General features: G+C 42.9%; 1 long non-coding RNA gene across 1 annotated transcript; it reads left to right on the plus strand.

Moving 5' to 3' along the window:
- The first annotated feature begins 12313 nt into the window (after positions 1–12313).
- Positions 12314–16885, plus strand: LOC138752822 (uncharacterized). The gene is made up of 3 exons (XR_011350976.1): positions 12314–12505; positions 15454–15533; positions 16257–16885. It is a non-coding gene; the product is annotated as an uncharacterized lncRNA (long non-coding RNA).
- Positions 16886–20383: the final 3498 nt, after the last annotated feature.

A 20383-nucleotide genomic window follows, 5' to 3' on the forward strand; every position in this document is an offset into this window, starting at 1 on the left:
GATGCCTCAATAACTACTGCCCAGTAGCACTAACTTCTACTGTGAAGAAATGCTTTGAAAGGCTGGTCAAGGCCAGAATTAACATGTACCTAAGTAAAGATCTGGACCCCTGCAATTCACCTATTGTCACAATTGCTCCACAGCAGATGCAATATTGCTGGCTCTCCACTCAGGTCTGGATCACCTTGAAGAAAGGAACTCATACATACGGCTGCTCTTCATCGACTACAGTTCTAGGCCTCTGTACACCCCCTCCCCCTGCAACTGAATCTTTGACTTCCTCGTTTGAAGACCACAGTCAGTGCGAATTGGAAACAACGTCTCCTCCTCACTGACGTGCCCCAAGGTTGTGCATTTAACTCACTCCTCTATTCATTATACACTCATGTCTGTGTGGCCAGGCACAATTCCAATGCCATCTCCAAGTTTGTCTAAGCTAAATATTCATAGTTTTTTTTCTCTGTGTGTCAGTGAACCTAAAAGTAAAGGGCATAGATTTAAGGTGAGGGGGAATGATTTACTGGTGACCTTAATGGCACCTTCTCCACAGAGGGAGGTGGGTATATGCAACGAGCTATCAGAGGGAATGATAGAGGCATTCAAAAGATATTTAGGCAGGTTGATGAATAAGTAAAGTTTCGAGGGATATGGGCCAAATGCAAGGAAGTAGGACCAGCTTGGTTGTCAGGAACAGGATGGGCCGAAGGGCCTGTTTACCTGTTGTAGAACTCCTTGACCCTGTTCCCAGCAGTTGCAGTCTCTTGCTTCTCTTTTCAACATGAGAATCAGAGTTGACCATCTTGACCTGAAACACAGACTCTCTTTCTTTCTAATGTTGTGGCCTGACCCACTGAATGTTTTCCTTATTGACAGCATTGAGATTGTCATATACAAAAGTACAATGTACAGACTCACTGAAATTCTTGCTTGCTGAAGCTACACAGATATATGAAATGTACCGACAACAATAAGTATAAATTACCACACCAGAGAGAAATGATATAAATAAACCTTGGTGAGACCCTGTTTGGAGTATAATGTTCATTTTTGGTCACCATTCTAAAGGAAACATGTTGTCAAGCTGGTGAGGGTGCGGAGAGGATTTGCGAGGATGTTGCGAGGACTCAGGGGCCAGAGCTTATGGGAGAGTTTGAGCAGGCTGGAGCTTTATTCCTCGGAGTTCAGGAGGTGTACTAAATTGTGAAAGGAATAGAACAGGTGAACGCAGAGAGTCTTTTGTCCAGAGTAGGGGAATCAGTAACCAGAGCACATGGGTTTAAGGTGAGAGGGAGAGATTTAACCAGAACCACTTTTACACAGAGGATGGTGAATCTATGAAACAGGCTGTCAGAGGTGACAATTGAGGCAATTACCATTGCAATGTGGCAGAGAACTTTTGACAGATACACGGATTGGATGGGTTCGGAGAGATATGGACCAAGTTCAGGCAGGTGAGTGCGACATTTTGGTCAGTGTGGGCCTATTTACATGCTTTATGACTCTATGAAAGATAAATATTCACTTTTACAATTAGAGTAAGGCATAAAACATTTTACAGTAGTTCCCCCCCCCCCCCCCCCACTTATCCACATGGGATATGTTCCAAGACCCCCGGCAGGGGCCTGAAACAACGGATGGTATCGAACCCTAAATATGTGTAATATGTTTTTTCTCATATATATAAACCTATGATAAGGTTTAATTTATAAATTAGATATATTAAGAGATTAACAACAATAACTAATAATAAAATAGAACAATTATAACAATATTTAAAAAATGGTTACTTGAACACAAACACTGCAACACTGCCTCAGTTGATCTGATAGCCAAGATAGCCACCACTAAGTGACTACGGGTAGCATACCAAGCGTGGATACACTGGATAAAGGGATGATTCATGTCCCGGGTGGGATGGTGCGAGATTTCATCACGCTACTCAGAACGGCGTGTAACTTAAAACTTATGAATTCTTTATTTCTGGAATTTTCCATTTAATATTTTCGGACCATGGTTGGAAGCTGAAACCGCGGAAAGTGAAACCATGGATAAAGTTGGGGGGGGGGGGGGGGGGAGGGATCCACTGTATTTTAGATTTACTGCACCTGCAGTTTTTTTTTGTTTTCTTTCAGAATTAGTACTGATCAAATAAAACTTTTGATTTTTTAAAATTCATACTACTGCTCTATTCTGTCATTCTTACATACAAATGTCCTGTCACCATTCAAAAGACATTGAGCAAAATTTGGAAAGGTAGAAAGAAATTGATGGATGGAGCTTCTATGGTCTGGAGTTAGCTTGACTTCCTTAACAGCGGTTGGGTGCAGGATTGGTTAGGATGGAGTTTATTTTTCAAAATTGGCCTCATGTTTTCATTCTCTTCTGCGGTCTCAGGAGACATAACTGGAGGCTGTGTCTCAGTGGTGCACATGGGCCATGTCTGGATGGGACTGATCTGGCGAACCAGATGGTATTGTTTTACGAGTTCTGCAGTTCAATGTTAGTTTAACATGCAAAATCATTAACAAATCCGCAAAGTTATTCAATTAGCTTAAATGGGATGGAAAAGAAACTGCAAGGAGTTCAAATCAAAATTGAAAGAAGGATAACACAAAGCAAACGGTTTTTTTTCCTAGGCTCATATATACGTGAACCACTATTACACTGTCTGTTCGAAAGATTTGTTGCAACAAACCTTTCAAGCTTTCCAAGCACCAGTCAACTTTTCCCAACATTTCTATCTGCTAAAGTAATGTCACCTGCTCTAAATATTGCATTAAAAAAATTCAAACATAACAGGTTCAATATTTTTTGCATTAAAAAGAAAGAAATATGAGCCAGGGCACGTCTGTTCAAAATATAAAGATGATATGGTTGTCACTTCTGTGCTTCCAATCTGCGAATGAAGATTAAACCAGTTGAAATATTAAACATGACTGAATGATAATTTTGAAACTTCAGATTTAAATAATACCAGGAACCTATGGTATGTTTTATTTTGTGTTAGCATATGGTGGCTTGCCTAAGAACAGTTCAAACTGACTCAGAAAGTCGCGGGTGAACCGCTGACGTCAGTCACCAGGAGGTCTCTGACTGTAGGGCGAACTGTGGGCCGTAAGGCGATTTCATTTCCACCCCACGGTGCACAGGGGTTCCTGGGAGGAATGTTAAGTGCACGTGTGTGAACAAATAAAGAGTTTTCCAATTGGACACCACTTGAGTCTTTCTTTCGCTGCGACACAGCGTGACTACAAACAATATTAATATTGCTGTTTGAATTTCCAAGTTTAAAGCACAAAGGTAAGAGCTGATAAAATTTGTGGGTGGCAAGGAGAGTGAAGTGGTTAGTGCAACACTATTACAGCCCCGGCGACCCAGGTTCAAATCAGGCACTGCCTGTGTCCCCATGGGTAACCTTTGGTGCTCTGGTTTCCTTCCATATTTCAAAGATGCATGGGGTTGGAAATTGGGCTGTGCAGGGTTGTGGACCAGAAGAGACCGGTTTAATAAATTTCCGCCAACTGCCACCACCAGCCGCATCTACTCCTTCCCACCCTTCCTGCTTTCCACAGGGATCGCTCATCCCGTGAGTAGCTTGTCTTCTCATCCCACCCCACCACCTCTCCTGCAACCCCATGAAGTATAAAACTTGCTTTGACACCTCCTGCCTCACCACCACCCAGGGACCTTACTGGAGAGGCGGAGATTCACCTGCACCTCCTTCAACCTGCAATCAATGCTCCTAAGCATTGAGACCAAATGCAGACGAGGGACCCATTTCACAGAGCATCTGAACTCTGTCCTCATTGGCCATCCTGAGCTCTCAGTTGCAGGCCATTTCAACTCCTTTTCCCAGTTCATACCGACCTGTTTGTGCTTGGCCCTCTCTTCTGCCAGAGTGAGGCCCAAAGCAAATTAGAGGAACATCACCTGATATTCTGCCTGGGCAGTTTACAGAATAATGGAATGAATTGATTTATCTATTATCAGGTAATGTGTCCCCTCTATTTTCTTTTGAACTTTTTCCATTCCCTTGCCCCTCTCCTTCTCCTGTCTCCATTTTTGTCCCTTTTCTGATCTATCCCACCCAAATACCCACCCATTCTTACCCCCCTCTTTGGTTCCTCCTTCCTCTTACACCCATATTTCTTTTTTTCCTTTTTCTCTCCTGCCCCCCTCCCACCACCCTTTGGTTCAATCTGGTCTCTCATCATAGCACTATTGCCACCTTCTCTTATGATCAGATTCCAGCACTGACGGCATTTGTCCTTACCGATCACCCATTGTACCCTGAAGGCCTCAACTCCCCCACCTCACCCCTTTGCTTCTGGCATCTGCCAGTCAACTGAATCTGCCCATCACACTTTAACTCTCCCCGGCCCACCAATCCCCCTTCCACCAGCTCTCTCTCCTCCTCACTTTCAGGCCTGTTGAAGGGTTCCAGCCTGACATGTCAACAACCATGCCCTTTCCTTATCCACTTTGGAGGAAAGAATGGGAGGGCTGAGTACTATCTTAATGGTATCCAATTAGGAAAAGGGAAGATGCAAAGAGACCTGGGTGTCGCTGTGCATCAGTCATTACAAGTGGGCAGGCAGGTGCAGCAAGCAGTAAAAAAGGCAAATGGTATGTTGGCGTTCATATCAAGAGGATTCGAGTTCAGGAGCAGAGAGGTATTGATGCAGTTGTATAGGGCCTTGGTGAGACCTCACCTGGAGTATTGTGTTCAGTTTTGGTCTCCTTATCTGAGGAAGGACATCATTGCCATGGAGAGAGTACAGAAAAGGTTGACCAGATTGATACCAGGGATGGCGGGACTTGCATATGAAGAAAGGCTAAAACGACTGGGCTTGTACTCGCTGGAGTTTAGACGATTAAGAGGAGATTTAATTGAAACGTTCAAAATTCTTAAGGGATTTGACAGGCTAGATGCAGAAAGATTGTTCCCAATCTTGAGCAAGTCTAGAACCAGGGGTCACAGTTTAAGGATAAAGGGGAAGTCCTTTAGGACTGAGATGAGGAAGAATTTTTTTCACTCAGAGGGTGGTGAATTTATGGAATTCTCTGCCACAGGAAATGATAGCTATATTTAAGAGAGAGTTAGATTTAGTACTTGCGACTAAGCGGGGTATGGAGAGAGAGCTGGAACAGGGTACTGAGTGGATGATCAGCCATGATCAAAATGAATGGCAGTGTAGGCTTTAAGGGCCAAATGGCCTACTCCTACACCTATTTTCTATGTTTCTATGTTTTTCCTCCCACAGATGCTATTCGTCCTGCTGAGTGCTCCAGCAGATAGTACATTGCTCCAGATGGTGGCATTCGTGTGTCTCCTGTTGACATGATTCTTACTGTTTGTTAGCAGGGATTACACTGTTCACAATTTTCTTTCTAAAGATTTGCTTCCATAAAATAAAAATTGGGGGATTATGGTAGACAACTGCAAGCTGAACACAAAGATAATTTCTGATTTTCTGCATCACGTAGGAAGTTGGAGAAACTTCAAATGAACTTTTATTGAATTTCACATATTTAATTGCATAATGATGCTGACACGTTGCGTTAGTTCTTTTCAAAACATTTTGTTATTGACGTTTACATTTGAACAGTATAGTGATATATTGTATAGTAAAATTCAAGAGAATAAGAAAAAAACCCTTATAATCGGAACCCCTACCATTGAGCAAGGTTAAAAGCTGACACGTAGGAATCAAGTGACCACAACCTGGACATGGACAGCACCAAAGCTTCAGAACAACCCGAATTCTTTAGGTTATGATAATAGTCTATAAATGGGCCCCATGTCTTTTGGAAGTTACTGTTTGAATTTTTAATGACATATCTAATTTTTTCAAAACATTAAACAAGACATAATATCACTGATCGCGTGTTTGTGTGTGTGTGTGTGTGTGTGTGTGTGTGTGTGTGTGTGTGTGTGTGTGTGTGTGTGTGTGTGTGTGTGTGTGTGTGTGTGTGTGTGTGTGTGTGTGTGTGTGTGTGTGTGTGTGTGGAGTATTGTCTTTCCATTTGGTCAATATTACACGTCCGGCCATCAACGAAGTAAAAGATAAAATTCGGTTTTGAGATGGAGTCAGTAAAACGTCATCATCTTGAAACGATCCGAATAGAGCAATTAAAGGGCAAGGTTCTAATTTGAAAGATATCTTTCCAAAATTTTTCTAAACTAGGGCAAGTCCATAACATATGAACTAAAGAAGTGTCACCAATTTTACAATTGTCACATAGATGATTTGTATCTGAATAAAAATGAGACAATTTAACTTTAAACATATGTACTCTATGGTCCTCTGTAAATTGCCACAAAAAGTGTCATGTGCAAAAGGCGGTGGATTTAATCAGATTACAAATAGAATCCCAAACCTCATCTGAGAATGAAAGCTTCAAATCCTGTTGCCAATTGTTCTTGATTTTAACTAACGACGCCATTTTTAAATCAAGCAAATTATTAAACATAAGAGGTATTAAACCTTTCTGAGAAAGTTGTAAATCAAAAAGTATATAAAGAATGTTTGCCTTGGGGATTCGCGAAAAGTCGGGGATCTGAGATCGAACAAAACGTTTAACTTGTTAAATGTTAGTTTAATTAACCTAAAAATGTTTTGTCGCTGATTTTCATTTGTACTCAGCATCTGGTGCCTCTCTTGTCAGTGTCCAACAATAGTCGCCCAGCATTGATGGATTCCAATTGCCCTGATACTGCTTTTCCATGGTCACAATTGCCTGGTGAAATCTTTCACCACGTTTATAACTGACAAGATCAGCAGGGAAGACGTCCCAGGGCGAATGCAGAATTTCAACGACATGTTGCACTTCGTGGTTTTGGACGCTTGAAGCATGTGGTCAATGAGCTGGATGTAGTTTGATGCTCAGTGGTTGCCAAGAAAATTCTCAACAGCATCTTTAATTGCCTTCCATGCTACATTCCCGACATCCTTTGGCGTCTGTAGACAATGAGTAATTGTATAGAAAGGATTACCTCTTGCTACATGCTACAAAATAGCTTGCTTTTTGGGCAATACTTAGTAGATTAAAAATATGACAGGAAATCGTAAAAATAGGTTATTCAGTAGAATCCCAATTATCTGGCAGCTACGGAGATTGTGGATGTCAGATATGCAAATTTTCCGGTAGACTGTGCCTAACCAATACACCTTCATTAAGAATACACCACTTAAAAGACAAAAGACAGTGCAAAATGTAAAATAATTTGAAAAAAAAATCATAATTAAAATTTTGTAAAGTTCACTTTAATCAGGCAACACCACTAACTTACAAAATTTAAATTTTAACCCCAGTCGCTGGCGCTGTAACAGCATTGTGCTACCCACTAGGCTAACCGTGTTTCCATCATAGTTAACCCTTCCCCCACGTTTACAGATAAAGCCTTACTAATATACATAATACTAATAAAGATAAAGGCTCTTAGCAGGCGGGGGTAGGGAGACACTTTGGAAGAGCTGCCCCAGCGGTGAATGGCATCAGCTGGGTCTTCATCCTGGGCACCACCATTTCATTCCAACACAACTTCATTGAAACTTTACCACATTCCTCGCACTGAGAGGCTGACTCATCTCCACACAAGTGTCCCGATCGGGCCCTCGGTGCACCTTCCCTGCACTGACCAACTGACTCACGTCCACGCAAATGGCGACAGCGAAAATAATGCATGCACGCTGAGGGGTGCGGCCAATTCAGCAGGGGCAAACCTGCACATGTCCAATGAAGTCTCTGTGCTCCCCCACGGGGTCCATCAGCCCAGTCTTATTTAATTATTTCTATTTATTTATTTCCTTGATTTTTTTTGGCCGGGTTGCTTGAGTTTCCGGTGGATTGAATTCCAGGTAATGGGGATTCTACTGTATCTAAAACGCAATAGGTTATAGGAAAAAAATTAAGGTGATTTTTGTATTCAGCAGCTCAAAATCCACAAAATCCACCCAAAAATGTTCAGTAAGAAAAATCTTCATTGTCCAGGGTTAATGATCATATCAAATGTAGAGAAGGAATTGTAATACCCTGAATAAAATAAAAGAACAAAGTCCTGGTTACATCAACAGTTCAGGCAGCGTTTCGATCAGCATTTGGGCGTATTATTTTAACATTTTCTGCTTTTATTTCAAAGGTTCAAGGGTTTCTGTTATTGTCATATAATAATACATAAAACAATGTAACATGATTTGCTTCAATTTAGTTTTGCCATAGACCAATGGTTCTCCACCTTTTTCTTTCCACTCACATCCCACTTTAAGTAATCCCTGTGCCATTGGTGCTCCGTGATCAGGAAGGGATTGCTTAAGGTGGGATGTGAGTGGGAAGGGAAGGTTAAGAATCATTGCTCTGGATCCAATTGTTACTGAGAAAAATCGTCATTAGCCCATTTCCTTTGGAATTCTGAAACCCTGCTCATAACGAGTCAATTAGGTACGATTAAAACAGTGGATTTTCTTTCCACCCACATTCCACCTTAAGCAATCCCTTACTAATCACAGAGCACCAATGGCATAGGGAATATTTAAAGTGGTATGTGAGTGGAAGTAAAAAAAGGTAGACAACCACTGCAGTAGAGTTACCACAAGCATTGCCCGGTGCCCCTAGCAATGGGATAAAGAGAAGTAAGATTCCCTTCAGAGACACTGAGTGCCCGTGGATTTGCCTTCAGTGCTCCAACAGTCTCTACAGCCACGCAGACTCCTGATCAAACCATTGGCAACCCGAGATCCAAGTCCAATCCTCTGATACAATCAGGAAGTCTTCAGTGCCCTAGGCCCTTCGGTTGCCCTTCTTGCCCTCATCATCCTCTTCAACCCTAGTTCCAATACCTAGTTCGAGCCAGTTTCCGGCAGCCCACAGCCTTGGACACAAGTTGCCAGCAGCCCGCTTTCGGTGTGAGCACTTCGACCTCAAATCCGTCAGCAGACCGCGGCCTATGTGGGTCCTTCAGCCACTGAGCCCCTCGCCGATCCGCCGCCATGCTCACCTCCCTGTCTCCCATGGTTTTTCTTTTCAATGGGGGGGGGTGGGTGCTCCCCCATTCCGGGTGCCCTGCAGTGGACCGCTGCTTCCTCAACACTTCCAGCATTTGCAGTTTGCGATATTTGAGGTGATTTAATTTGAAAGTTGGTCTTTGCATTAAATATTCCTCATGATTACGATACACTTGAAGCATTAAAAAAATATTGCTTGGAGTGAAGTCAACTGCAGAATCCTGTTTTCCAGCGATTGACTCAGGCTGTTTGCATTAAAAGATATTGGAAAGATCATGGCACACCCTGGTCTAATTTTAACTTAACGAGCTTTGTAGAAACTGCAACAGAATGGAACCACTTTTCGCCTTAGAAGCATGATTCAGGTTGGCACGGATATCTGTCACAATATCCAAAACAGTTGAGAGGAGCAGTGGGATGGTATGGGGCAAGATGTGAGCCAAGGAACCACTAGGTGCCTTCCATAGATAGATGGAAATGCAAATGGGGGACAATTCCAACAACAGTGGGTAAGGCTACCAGTCACCATTGTGTCAGCCTTCTAGAGGAACTCTATTAAGTGTGTCCTGGATGGTAGCATCACAGCGAGGTACAGTTGCTGCATAGAAATAGATCAGAGGTCAATGCACAGGACCATAAAAGTGGCAGAAAGGATCACATGATCCACTGGGATCGCTGTCTGAAGAGGGTATGCAAAATCATTGAGGACCCCCTCCACCTTGCACACAGCATCTTTCAACTGCTCCCATTGGGAAGAAGATTAAGGAGTATCAGTACCACCAGGCTGAGGAAGAGCTTCTTCCCACGGGCAGTGAGGATGCTGATCGATCAAAGGAGCTGCTCACACTCACCACCTGAGACTCTCATATGTACAAAACAAAGTTTATTAATTTTTATAGATATAACACTTGTCCTGCATATATATTGTTTGTTTGTATGTAGGATTGTATGTCTTCATGTTTTGCCCCGAGGACTGGAGAATTCTGTTTCATCTGGTTGTACTTATGCAATTGAGTGATAATAATCTTGAGTTGAGTTGATTTGCTCTACGTGGGCATGCAAAATGGATCTGGAAGCAGAAAATGAATAGTTGGAGGAACACGGCAGGTCGGAGCCTTTTATTGAATTGAAAGTGGGAAGGGGAGATATCAACTATACTAAAGGGCAGAGGAAGCTGAAAAGAGGCTAAGAAGTGATATGATATTAGGTGGAGTCGATGGAGAGGCAGATAGAATGAGGACCATTGAGAGGGAGATGGTTGGATGGAAATAGTTAAAGAAACAGTGGAACCCAATAGAGGTAGGGGTTACCTAAAATTAGATAAAGAGTCCATATCCATGCCATTGGATCCAAGAGGAATATGACGTGTTGTTCCTTGAGTTTGGCCTCACCCTTTAATGAAGATCATATCAGTGTGGGAATGATAATGGAAATTGAAATGAGGCGTTCAAGCTTAGACCCATGGATGAGTCACAGGTCTTTGGCGAAGCAGTCACCCAATGTATGTTTGGCCTCCCCAATGTGGAAGCTGTGAATTTAGTAGATTAGGTTGTAGAGCTTTACCTTCCCTGAAGGTTTGTATGTGGTCCAGGATGGTAGTGGAGGGAGGGGGAGGTGGGGAGATGTGTAGTCTTTACACTTCCAGCGATGACAGGGGGGTGGAAGGATAGGTGGGAAGGGACGTGCAGAAGAGAGATTGATTTCTGAGAGAAATGGATGCGGTGGGGAAGGGAAGATGTAGTTGATGCTGCGATCGCTCTGAAGTTGGCGGAAGGGTTGGAGGCTGGTAAGGTGTAAGGTGGAAAGTGAGGACAAAAAGGACTCTGTCCTTTTTCTGCCTTGTGTGAAGTGGGGTGAGGGCAAGCCAATTCTGAATCCACACATTCAAGGTTCCATTGTTCCCATGTCTCGTGATTTTCTGAACGAGTCTACGATGGGGGACCTTGTCAAATATCTTAATAAAATTCATATTTACCTCATCTACTGTCACTTCCTCAAAAATCTCAATCAGATGTGAGGCGTCACCTGTCCCTCACAAAGCCACGCTGACCATCCCTGAGAAGACCCTGCTTCTCTAAATGCTCGCAAATCCTGTCCTTAAGAATCGCCTCTAATTGTTTGCTCATTATTGACACCGGTCTATTATTTACAGGATTCTCCTTTTAACCTTTTTTTATACAAGGGGACTACATTTGCCATTCTCCAATCCTCCAGTTCCTTCCCTATGGGCAGGGAGGACATAAGGATAATTGTTATCACCCTAGCTAACTCTTCCATCCCTTCCTGTTGCAATCTGTGGTTTATCTCATCTGGTCTTGGTGACTTGGGAACAAAAAGACCAGAAATCTTGCCTCCTTTAGAAAATAACAGCAAATAGGAATAACCATTAAGGGATAAAATTATTATTGTAAAAAGTAAGATAATCTCAATGTATCTGTCATCCATAATGTTAAGGTGCAAATAATTTCTCTTACATCAAAAAATCTCTCCAAATTGCAATCTAAAACAATACCTTCCTGCGCAGTCCACACTTAGCAGTGGCTACTGGTACTGCTCGAGGTCCCTGAGATAGCTACGGAACTTATGGGGATGCCAGACGTGACTACCTAGGAGGTACCTAGAGTCTCTGAAGGGCCTCTCCTTGCTTCTCTTTCTTGCTCTTATAATGGTGCTGGATCACCTGACGACCTGTGGTAAGTCTTCACAGGGCAGACAAAGGAAAGATTTTTGCGTATCTTATGTAGGTGACAATATATTGATTATTGAATCATGATGGAGAAGAGGCAGGGAAGAGAAAAGCCAGCAGACACAGGGATAAAGTGTAAGCTTGCAGAAATTAAAATAATTTATCCAAAAGAGCAATTTGCACCATAGTATCTGATCCACTTTTCCCCCCCTTGCACCCAGTGAGGTTCAAGAGAATTTTGAATGATCCAGGTTTTCAGAAAAGCTGAGAAGCTGATAATTTCACCTCCCTTTTTCATGGTGACCTGAACAGGTTAATGAATGCTTGTCTATTTGCGTGACATGGGGCTCTGAGCAGTAGATGTCAGAAATGAGATAGCAGGAGGGAGGATATGGGAACTTATAGGGAAAGGTGGAACCGAGGTGCACCCATGCAGAACAATGCCCTGAAGGGATTTAATATTTTGCACATCAATGCAATAGTGACAGAACGAGGTCACAGAATTCACTCCAGCTGCTGTTGAGCTGGTTTCGATTTCAAAGGGCCCCTCCAACCTTTGTTGAAAATAAATGCAATCGTTTCCCCTTCCTCAAAGCCTCACAAACTCCTACAGCTCCCGCAAGGGTTGCGAAGGTCAGGCTTTCATCTGGCTGACTGGGGAGAAGGCTTGTTAGGTTCTGAGAAGCAGCTTAGCAGCCAGTGCACGGACTCAAACCAAACGGCGGGGTGGGGGGGGGGAGGGAAAGTAACTCAGCAGGAAACAGAGAATATATCTTGGAGATCAACGGCCACACACAAAGCGTGCTCATGAAAGGTTAGTGTCAACAACTATTTATACAGGATGATGTAAGGCTGGTGCTCTGCACTCCTGTTATGAGTGTAACTCCATCTTCAGATTGTTATTATGTCCTTTACCTTAAGTTTATATTTAATAGAAGAGGAGAAGGAATCGTCAAAAAATATTTCTCACTGACAATCTGGTTTCCATTTTAAAACTTCACGAAGCAAACTTTGAAAAATGGTTTTCCTTTTAGATAATAATGCAAACATCACTTTGAACTGGGATCTTTATTGAGATGGTTATTTTTATTAATGTGCAATAGTTCACACTGTGTCCATACCCCGTACTATCTGGCTGCATCACACTGTGGGTAGGGTTGATGTAGAGCATCAATCCACAAGGCCATAAGAGCGGCAGAGAGGATCACTGGGGTCTCCTTCCTCATCCCCCCCCCCCTCCAGGCCATCATTTGAAGAGGGCACACAAAATCATTGAGGACCCCTACCACCCTGCACGCAGCATCTTCCAGCTACTCCCATCGGGCTGTCTGAGAAACAGCTTCTTCCCACAGGCAGGGAGACGGATGAACGATTGATGAACTGCTCAGACTAACCCTCCAAAGCTCTACTATTTATTTTACAATATTTATTTATTTCACATAAGTATATTCATACTGCATATATATTGCCCATCTGCATGTGTGTTATGTCTGTATGTATGTTTGCATGCTTTTGCACCAAGGACCGAAGAACACGGTTTCATCGGGTTGTAATTGTACAATTGGATGATAATAAATTTGAACTTGATACCAAATAATGGAATACATGTCTTGTGCGTTGCTTGGAATATACAATAAACTGGATGTATGTAGAGAACCTTTCAATGTTGCAATGTGAGGTTAGTGCAACTCTGTTACAGCGCCAGTAACCGGGGTTTGAATCTGGTGCTATCTCTAAAGAGTTTATAGATTCTTCCTGAGTCTGTGTGGGTTTCCTCCCACCCTTCAAAAATGCTCCAGGTTATAGGTCAATGGGGTGTAGGTCAATTGGGTGCAATTGGCAGCATGGGCTCAAGGGCCAAAATGGCCTGATACCGTGCTGTATATCTAAATTTAAATTTTATTTAAGATATAATTCTGCTCTGTGTGGTTGAGAGATATTATTTGTTGCTGCAACTAGGAGAGCATGTGTCAAAGCATCTAGATGCAAAATGACAGAAAGAGTAAGGGAAGGAAAGATTGGGCCAACTGTTTGCATCCAGTTGTCAATGGTGTTGGAAGGTATCTGTTGTATGTGAAGTACTCTGGTAGGCAATGAGAATCAGGATCTGGGAATTGGTTTCAGTGAAGGTCATGCCTTAATTTATTTCCTAGTTGCAAACGTTAAGATTTAAGTCTAGATAATATAACACTTATGGCCTTGACACAGCTCAATATGTTTCAGAGGAAGTGGTTCTCAACTTTTTTTCTCCAACAGACCACCTTAAGTATTTCATTGCGCTGTATGTAGGGAGGTTCAATGTTCTCTACCTTGGTTTTCTTCCGGGTTCTCTGGTTTCCTTCCACATTTCAAAGAAGTCGAAGGCAAGTAGGAGGTCAAGTCAAGTTTATTTTCAGATGATTGTACAAGTACAACCCGACGAAACACCATTCTCCGGTTCTCGCTCAAATGGGTGTTACTAGGGACCGCTGACTCGTGGGCCGAAAGGGCCTGTTATTGTGCTTTATCTATAAACGAAAACAAAATCTTTCCTTTTAGCTCAGTGAGAGCTGTGAAGCACTGTGGTGGAGAATCAGCAAGATACACAGAACAGGAGGAACTCAATAGAATACATGACCTTCCTTTGGCTTGTTAGATGTCAGGTTGGAAAACCAGTCGAAAGGAGTTGGTGCTGAAGATCTTTGAGGGCGGTCCTGAATAATTAGGGACTAGCCATGATTGGAGAAGGTTAATGCTGGTCATGGGATGGAGGGCATGAGCAATTGGAGAAGTGACACCTTACCACTCAAAATGCTCGACACCATCTAGGACCACACATCCAGTGTGATGGACACTCCATTTAGCAAATTAAGCATTTACCTCCCCTAGCCCAAATTCACTGGGGTTGCAGTGCAGGGAAAACATCTACGACAACTCCCAAACCTGCAACCTGGAGAGACATGGGCAGCAAGTGCATGGAAAGACCACCAATCACTTAGAACATAGAACCTAGTACATTGTAACACAGTACAGACCCTTCAGCCCATCATGTTGTGCTGACCTATGTATACCTACCCCCAAAAATAAACCCTCTCAACCTCACAAGCCTCTATTTTATTTTCATCCATGAGCCTGACTAAGATATCTTAAATCCCCTTATTGTTCCAGCCTCCACCACCATCTTGGTAATGATTCCAAACACGCACACAACTCTCTGTGTAAAAACTTACCCCTGATGTCTCCCCTAAACTTTCCTCCCCTCACTTTGTGCAGATATCCTCTGGTGTTTGCTGTTCCTGCTCTGGGAAAAAGGTACTGGCTGTCTGCCCTATCTTGGAATCTTGCAGACCTAAATGAAGTCACCTCTCATCCTTCTTTGCTCCAGAGAGAAAAGTCCCAGCCTCATAAGACATATTTTCCTATCCAGGCAACATCCTGGTAAATCTCCTCTGCAGCCATATCCTTTCTGCAATAAGGTGATCAGAGTTGAACACACTATTCATTAACATGAATTGAAATCTATCAGCATTCCTTCATTAATGTCCTAGACTGGTGCGGTTAGGGTAGTGGTTAGTACAATGCTACTCAAGCACCAGCAACTCGGGTTCTGATCCACCACTGTGTGTAAGGCGTTTGTACGTTCTCTATGAGTGTTCCAGTTTCTCCCACCCTCCAAAACGTACAGGATTGCTAGGTAAATTGGGTGGCACGGATTTCATGGGCGGAAGGCCCTTTACAATGCTGTATCATTAAAGTTAAATTTTAAATGTTTTAAAATCACAGATCTCGACAACATGGAAACAGACACTTTGACTCAACTCGTCCATGCTGACCCAGGTGGCCATCGAAGTGTGGTGATGCAAGTATGTGTATATGTGACTGTCAATGGGTAGCTGACCTGTCCCCCACTGGTGGCTCACTCCCTGGTAACTCCCCTTGTGACCCTGGAATAAAGGTCGACCTCCCTCTCCCTGTCCTCGGTTGAGCACTTGGAATCGGGCCAGCCCCCAGACTAAAGGGTAATAAAGCCTATTGTTCCTCACTCAACAACTTTCGTGCCATTGATAGAGCATATCACTGAGCTAATCCCAATTGTTTGTGTCCACGTTTAACCCATATCACTTTAAACCTTCCTATGCCTGTCCCAATGTATTTTACCTGCCTCTTCCACTTTCTCTGCAGCTCATCCATATTCCTACCACCTCTCTCTTTTACATTTTTTCCTCAACTTAAACTTATGCCTTCTGGTTTTAAACTCTCCTTCTCAGGAAAAGACTGTGACCATCCACAGCCTCCATTATTCCAGCCTTTCCAGTCTCCCCTGATAACTCTCACCTTCCAGTCCCAATAATATCCTTGTGCATCTTCCCCACATCCTCTCTGGCTTAATGATATCCTTCTCGAAGTGTTCTCGGAAACTACACACAATAGACCAGGTGCAGCATGACATCCCAACTATCGTTCCATCTGATGAAGGCATGCGTGCCATACGCCTCGTAGACCACCCTGCCTAACTATGTGCCTGTTTCCCTTTCTACAGATATTGCTGAGGGTGTCCAACATTTTCTGTTTTTATTTTTTCTCAGGTCAGACATCATCGAAAGAGAAATTTCACGGTTGTGTTCTTTCACCACAATTGTCCTCTGGCCGCACCATCTATTTTCTTTCTTGATTTGTCAGGTGAATGCTTCATGTTACTGTACTTTGAGGCAAAGGGCATTTCCTCCTTTCACGACACTGCATCAGCCCCCTCCTGTTCACGTTACTGACCCACAACTACATGGCCAGGTCCAGCTCCAACAATGTCATCAAGTTTGCAGATGACACTACAGTCGTCGGCCTCATCAGCAACAACGATGAGTCGCACGACAGAGAAGAGGTGGAAAATCTCGGGATACAACAAGAGTCTCAACATGGGCAAGACGGAGATGATTGTGGATGTCAGGAGCACCAGGAACGACTATCCTCCTGTACACATCAACGACAGAGAATGCTGAAGGATCAAAGGAACTGCTCACATTAACCAACTGAGACTATTCACGAAACAATTATTTATTTGTATATATGAATCCTTGCGCTACCTGTGTATTGTTTGTCTGTACGTGTGTTATGTCTAGTTGTGTGTCTGCATGTTTTGCACTGAGGACTGGAGAACGCTGTTTGGTCAGGTTGTAGTCATGCAATCAGAAGACAATAAACTTGAGTTGACTTGTAACACTGCTTTCTCTGTGCTGCCATATTCGCTGGTTCTGTGCACAATCTTTAATACAATGCTTGGCAGTGTAGGTTCAGTAAGTGGAACCATGGATCCCCGAGGGCAGTAATCACCAAGAGCGGAGATTAGATCGTGTCCAGCCCAGTATTATTTGGCCTTCAGTCATCAGCAGGGAACAATTAATATGCCCCTCTGATATTCAAATTAGTGCATCACTTCAAGACCCGCTGGTCAGCAGATGCTTGGATCGTGGCATTTATGGGATTCAGTTCCTTTTTTTGTAATTCAGTAATTTCCCTCCTTCATCTACAACAGTTTGTTCATTTGAAACTGGGGCTTATTAGTAGGAAGTCTTGGGTCAGTGAGGTAGTCTTAAGTGTTTCTTAGACAGCAATGTTGGAAAAAACTGTGAAACTTTTAACATAAATAAACATAATTACTCACCTTGTGGTCGTTCACACTGCACCACTTAAGTTCCTGTGCAGGTTAGTCCCGGTGCTTTTACATGGGGCAACGTGGGCCGAATCGTCAGCTGGACGTCGAATTCATGAGCTGAGTTTTGCGGTGCGATTTAGACTGCAAGTTTCCCCTATACACTATTCTTCTCAAAATGAATGCTAGCATAGCATTCACCTTTCTCACTACCAATTCTACCTGGGCATTAACTTTTAGATTATTCTGCACAAGGATGCCCAGGTCTCTGCACCTCCAAGGAGTGAATATTCTCCCCATCCTGTTCATTTCCACGGCCAAAATGTAGAACACTTCTCAACATTGTACTTCATCTGCCATATTTTTGCCCAGTCTCCCAATCTGTCTAAATCCCTCTGCAATTTTACGGTTTCTTCAACAGTTCCTGCTCCACCACCTTTCTTATTGCCATTCGCAAATTTCACCACAAAACTACTTAGTCCACAATAAAGTCATGAATATATATTGTAAATGGCAGCAGTGACCACTGCAGAACACTAATCATTACTGAACGGGATCCCTTAATTTCAACCCTTTGCTTTCTTCCTATCAGCCAATTTTCTATCCAATCTAATAGCGTCCCTGTAATTCTATGCTCCTTCACTCTATTTATCAGCCTAACATGCGGCACCTTATTGAAAACCTTTTGAAAATCCAAGTAAATAACATTCACAGCCTCACCTTTGTCTATCCTACCTGAGATTTCTTCAAAAAAAGTCTTCCATGTTGTGAGAATCTCTTCTTCCACCTCAGGCAGACTCCCGTTCTCTGGGTGCAAACAATTCCTCATCAGATCGCCTCTAAAGCTCCGACATCTATCTTAAGCAAAACACTGAAATGCTGGAAGAACTCAGCTGGTCTCACATCGTCCATAGGAGATAAAGATAGATTCCCGATGTTTCGTGCCTGAGCCCTTCCTCAAGGTGTGAGTGAAAGTAGACAAGTGTCTAAATTAAATACTGGGGAAAGAAAGGGGGAAGATGGGAAAGGGGAGGAATCCAGACCAACAGGCAAAAGATGTTAATTGGATATGGTAAGAGGAAAGGTGAGAATTAAGTTTGGCTCCATGAAAGGAGACAGAGAGAGAAAGGGAGAGAGAGAGAGAGAGAGAGAGAGAGAGAGAGAGAGAGAGAGAGAGAGAGAGAGAGAGAGAGAGAGAGAGAGAGAGAGAGAGAGAGAGAGAGAGAGAGAGAGAGAGAGATAGAGCGAGCTAAAGGAAAGGAGATATGGGGAAGAATATGATGAGGGGGGTGGGTTTCAACAGAAACCAGAGAAGTCGACGTTAATGTCATCCGGTTCTGACATTCCTCCAACATATATCTTAGGCACTCTACCATGGGAAAGAAAAAGATTCTTACTATCCACCTCTCCATAAGGAGAAGAAGGGATTAGGGAGGCAGCTGTTTAGGATTTCAGGGTTGATGGAGTACAATATGGGGAAACATGAGTTGATTCACTTTGGCAGGAAGAACTGAAATGCAGAATATTGTTTAGGTGGAGAGATTCTGCAGAATGCTGCTGTGGTGAGGAACCAGGATGCCTTCTTACATGAATCACAGGAAGTTCAGCAAGTAATTAGGGAGACCAATGGAATGTTGAACATTTCTTTAGATATACAGCACAGTAACAGACCCTTCAACCCCATGTACCCGTGCCACCCAATTACACACAATTGATGTACAACCCCTGCACATTTTGAAGGGTTGGAGAAAACTGGAGCACCTGGAGGAAACCCACACAGGCATGGGGTGAACATTCAAACTCCTTACAGACAGCACCGGATTCGGACCCTGGCACTGTTACAGCATTGCGCTAGCAGTCTCGCTAAACATGCTGCCCCTACACTAAATCTGCCTCCCCCTATGGTATCCATGCTGCCCCATAATTGCAAGAGGGAGGGAGTACCTGTGTGGAATAGCCATCCCACAACTGTACAGGGTGTGGCTGACGACTTACTGTATCTGGAGTACCATATCTATTCAATCTCAATGATTCAGAAAGGATTCCCTTACATTATAGTTGTTCGAAACAGCTTTCCCAAGAAAGAGAATTGTCTTATGAGGAAAGATTAGACAGGCTGAGGTGATGTTCTTCATGATCTGGCAGAGTGACCTGATTGAAACATATCCTACTCTAAGCAGAGTTGGCCAGGTGGGTGTTCACATCATGAGGGACATTAACACTGGAGCTGTAGTTTGAAATAGGACGTTGCTCATCTCAGACAGGGATGAGGATGAATTTCCTCTTTCTTATTAACCCATGGAGTCTGAATCATTAAATCTATTCAAGGCTAAGGAAGACAGATTATTGGACTGTAAAAGGACTAAGGATTTCAGGGAACAGGCATGAAGGACCAGTCCTGGTCCAGTTGAATGACAGGAAGACTAGAGTGGCTTGAATTGCCAGCAATAGAAAGATAAAATGCAGGAATATCACTGAACAATTTTATTTCAAAATGCTTTCATCCTAAAAAAAAATTGGGGATTCTGATAGACAACTTTAAGTTGAACACAAAAATAATTTCAGATTTGCTGTATCGTGTAGAAACACTACATGAACCTTCATCGAATGTTTAATCGCATAATGATTCTGACACATCGCATTAGTTCAACCCACCTAAAAATGTTTTATCACAGATTTTCATTTGTACTCAGCATCTGATGCCTCGCGTGTTAGCATCCAACAATAGCCGGCTAGCATTGATGGATTCCAGTCGCCCTGATACCCCATTTCCATAGTTGAAATGACCTGGTGAAAACTTCATCACCGACTGCACCAAGATCAGCAGGGAAGAAGTCCAAATGCGAATGCAGAACACAAATTTTCAACGACATGTTGCCCTTAATGGTTTTGTATCCACAACGTAGACTTAAAATATGGCAGTAAAATCACAGAAATAGTTTAGATCTAAACCACAGTACTGATAGGAAAATGTTAAGGTACTTTTTGTGATCAGCAGCCCAAAATCCATAAAATGCACTCAATAGTGTTCAGAAAGAAAAATCTTTGTTGTCCAGTGTAATTAAA

This window comes from Narcine bancroftii, chromosome 2 (genome assembly GCF_036971445.1).
Source record: "Narcine bancroftii isolate sNarBan1 chromosome 2, sNarBan1.hap1, whole genome shotgun sequence".
Classification (NCBI taxonomy): domain Eukaryota; kingdom Metazoa; phylum Chordata; class Chondrichthyes; order Torpediniformes; family Narcinidae; genus Narcine; species Narcine bancroftii.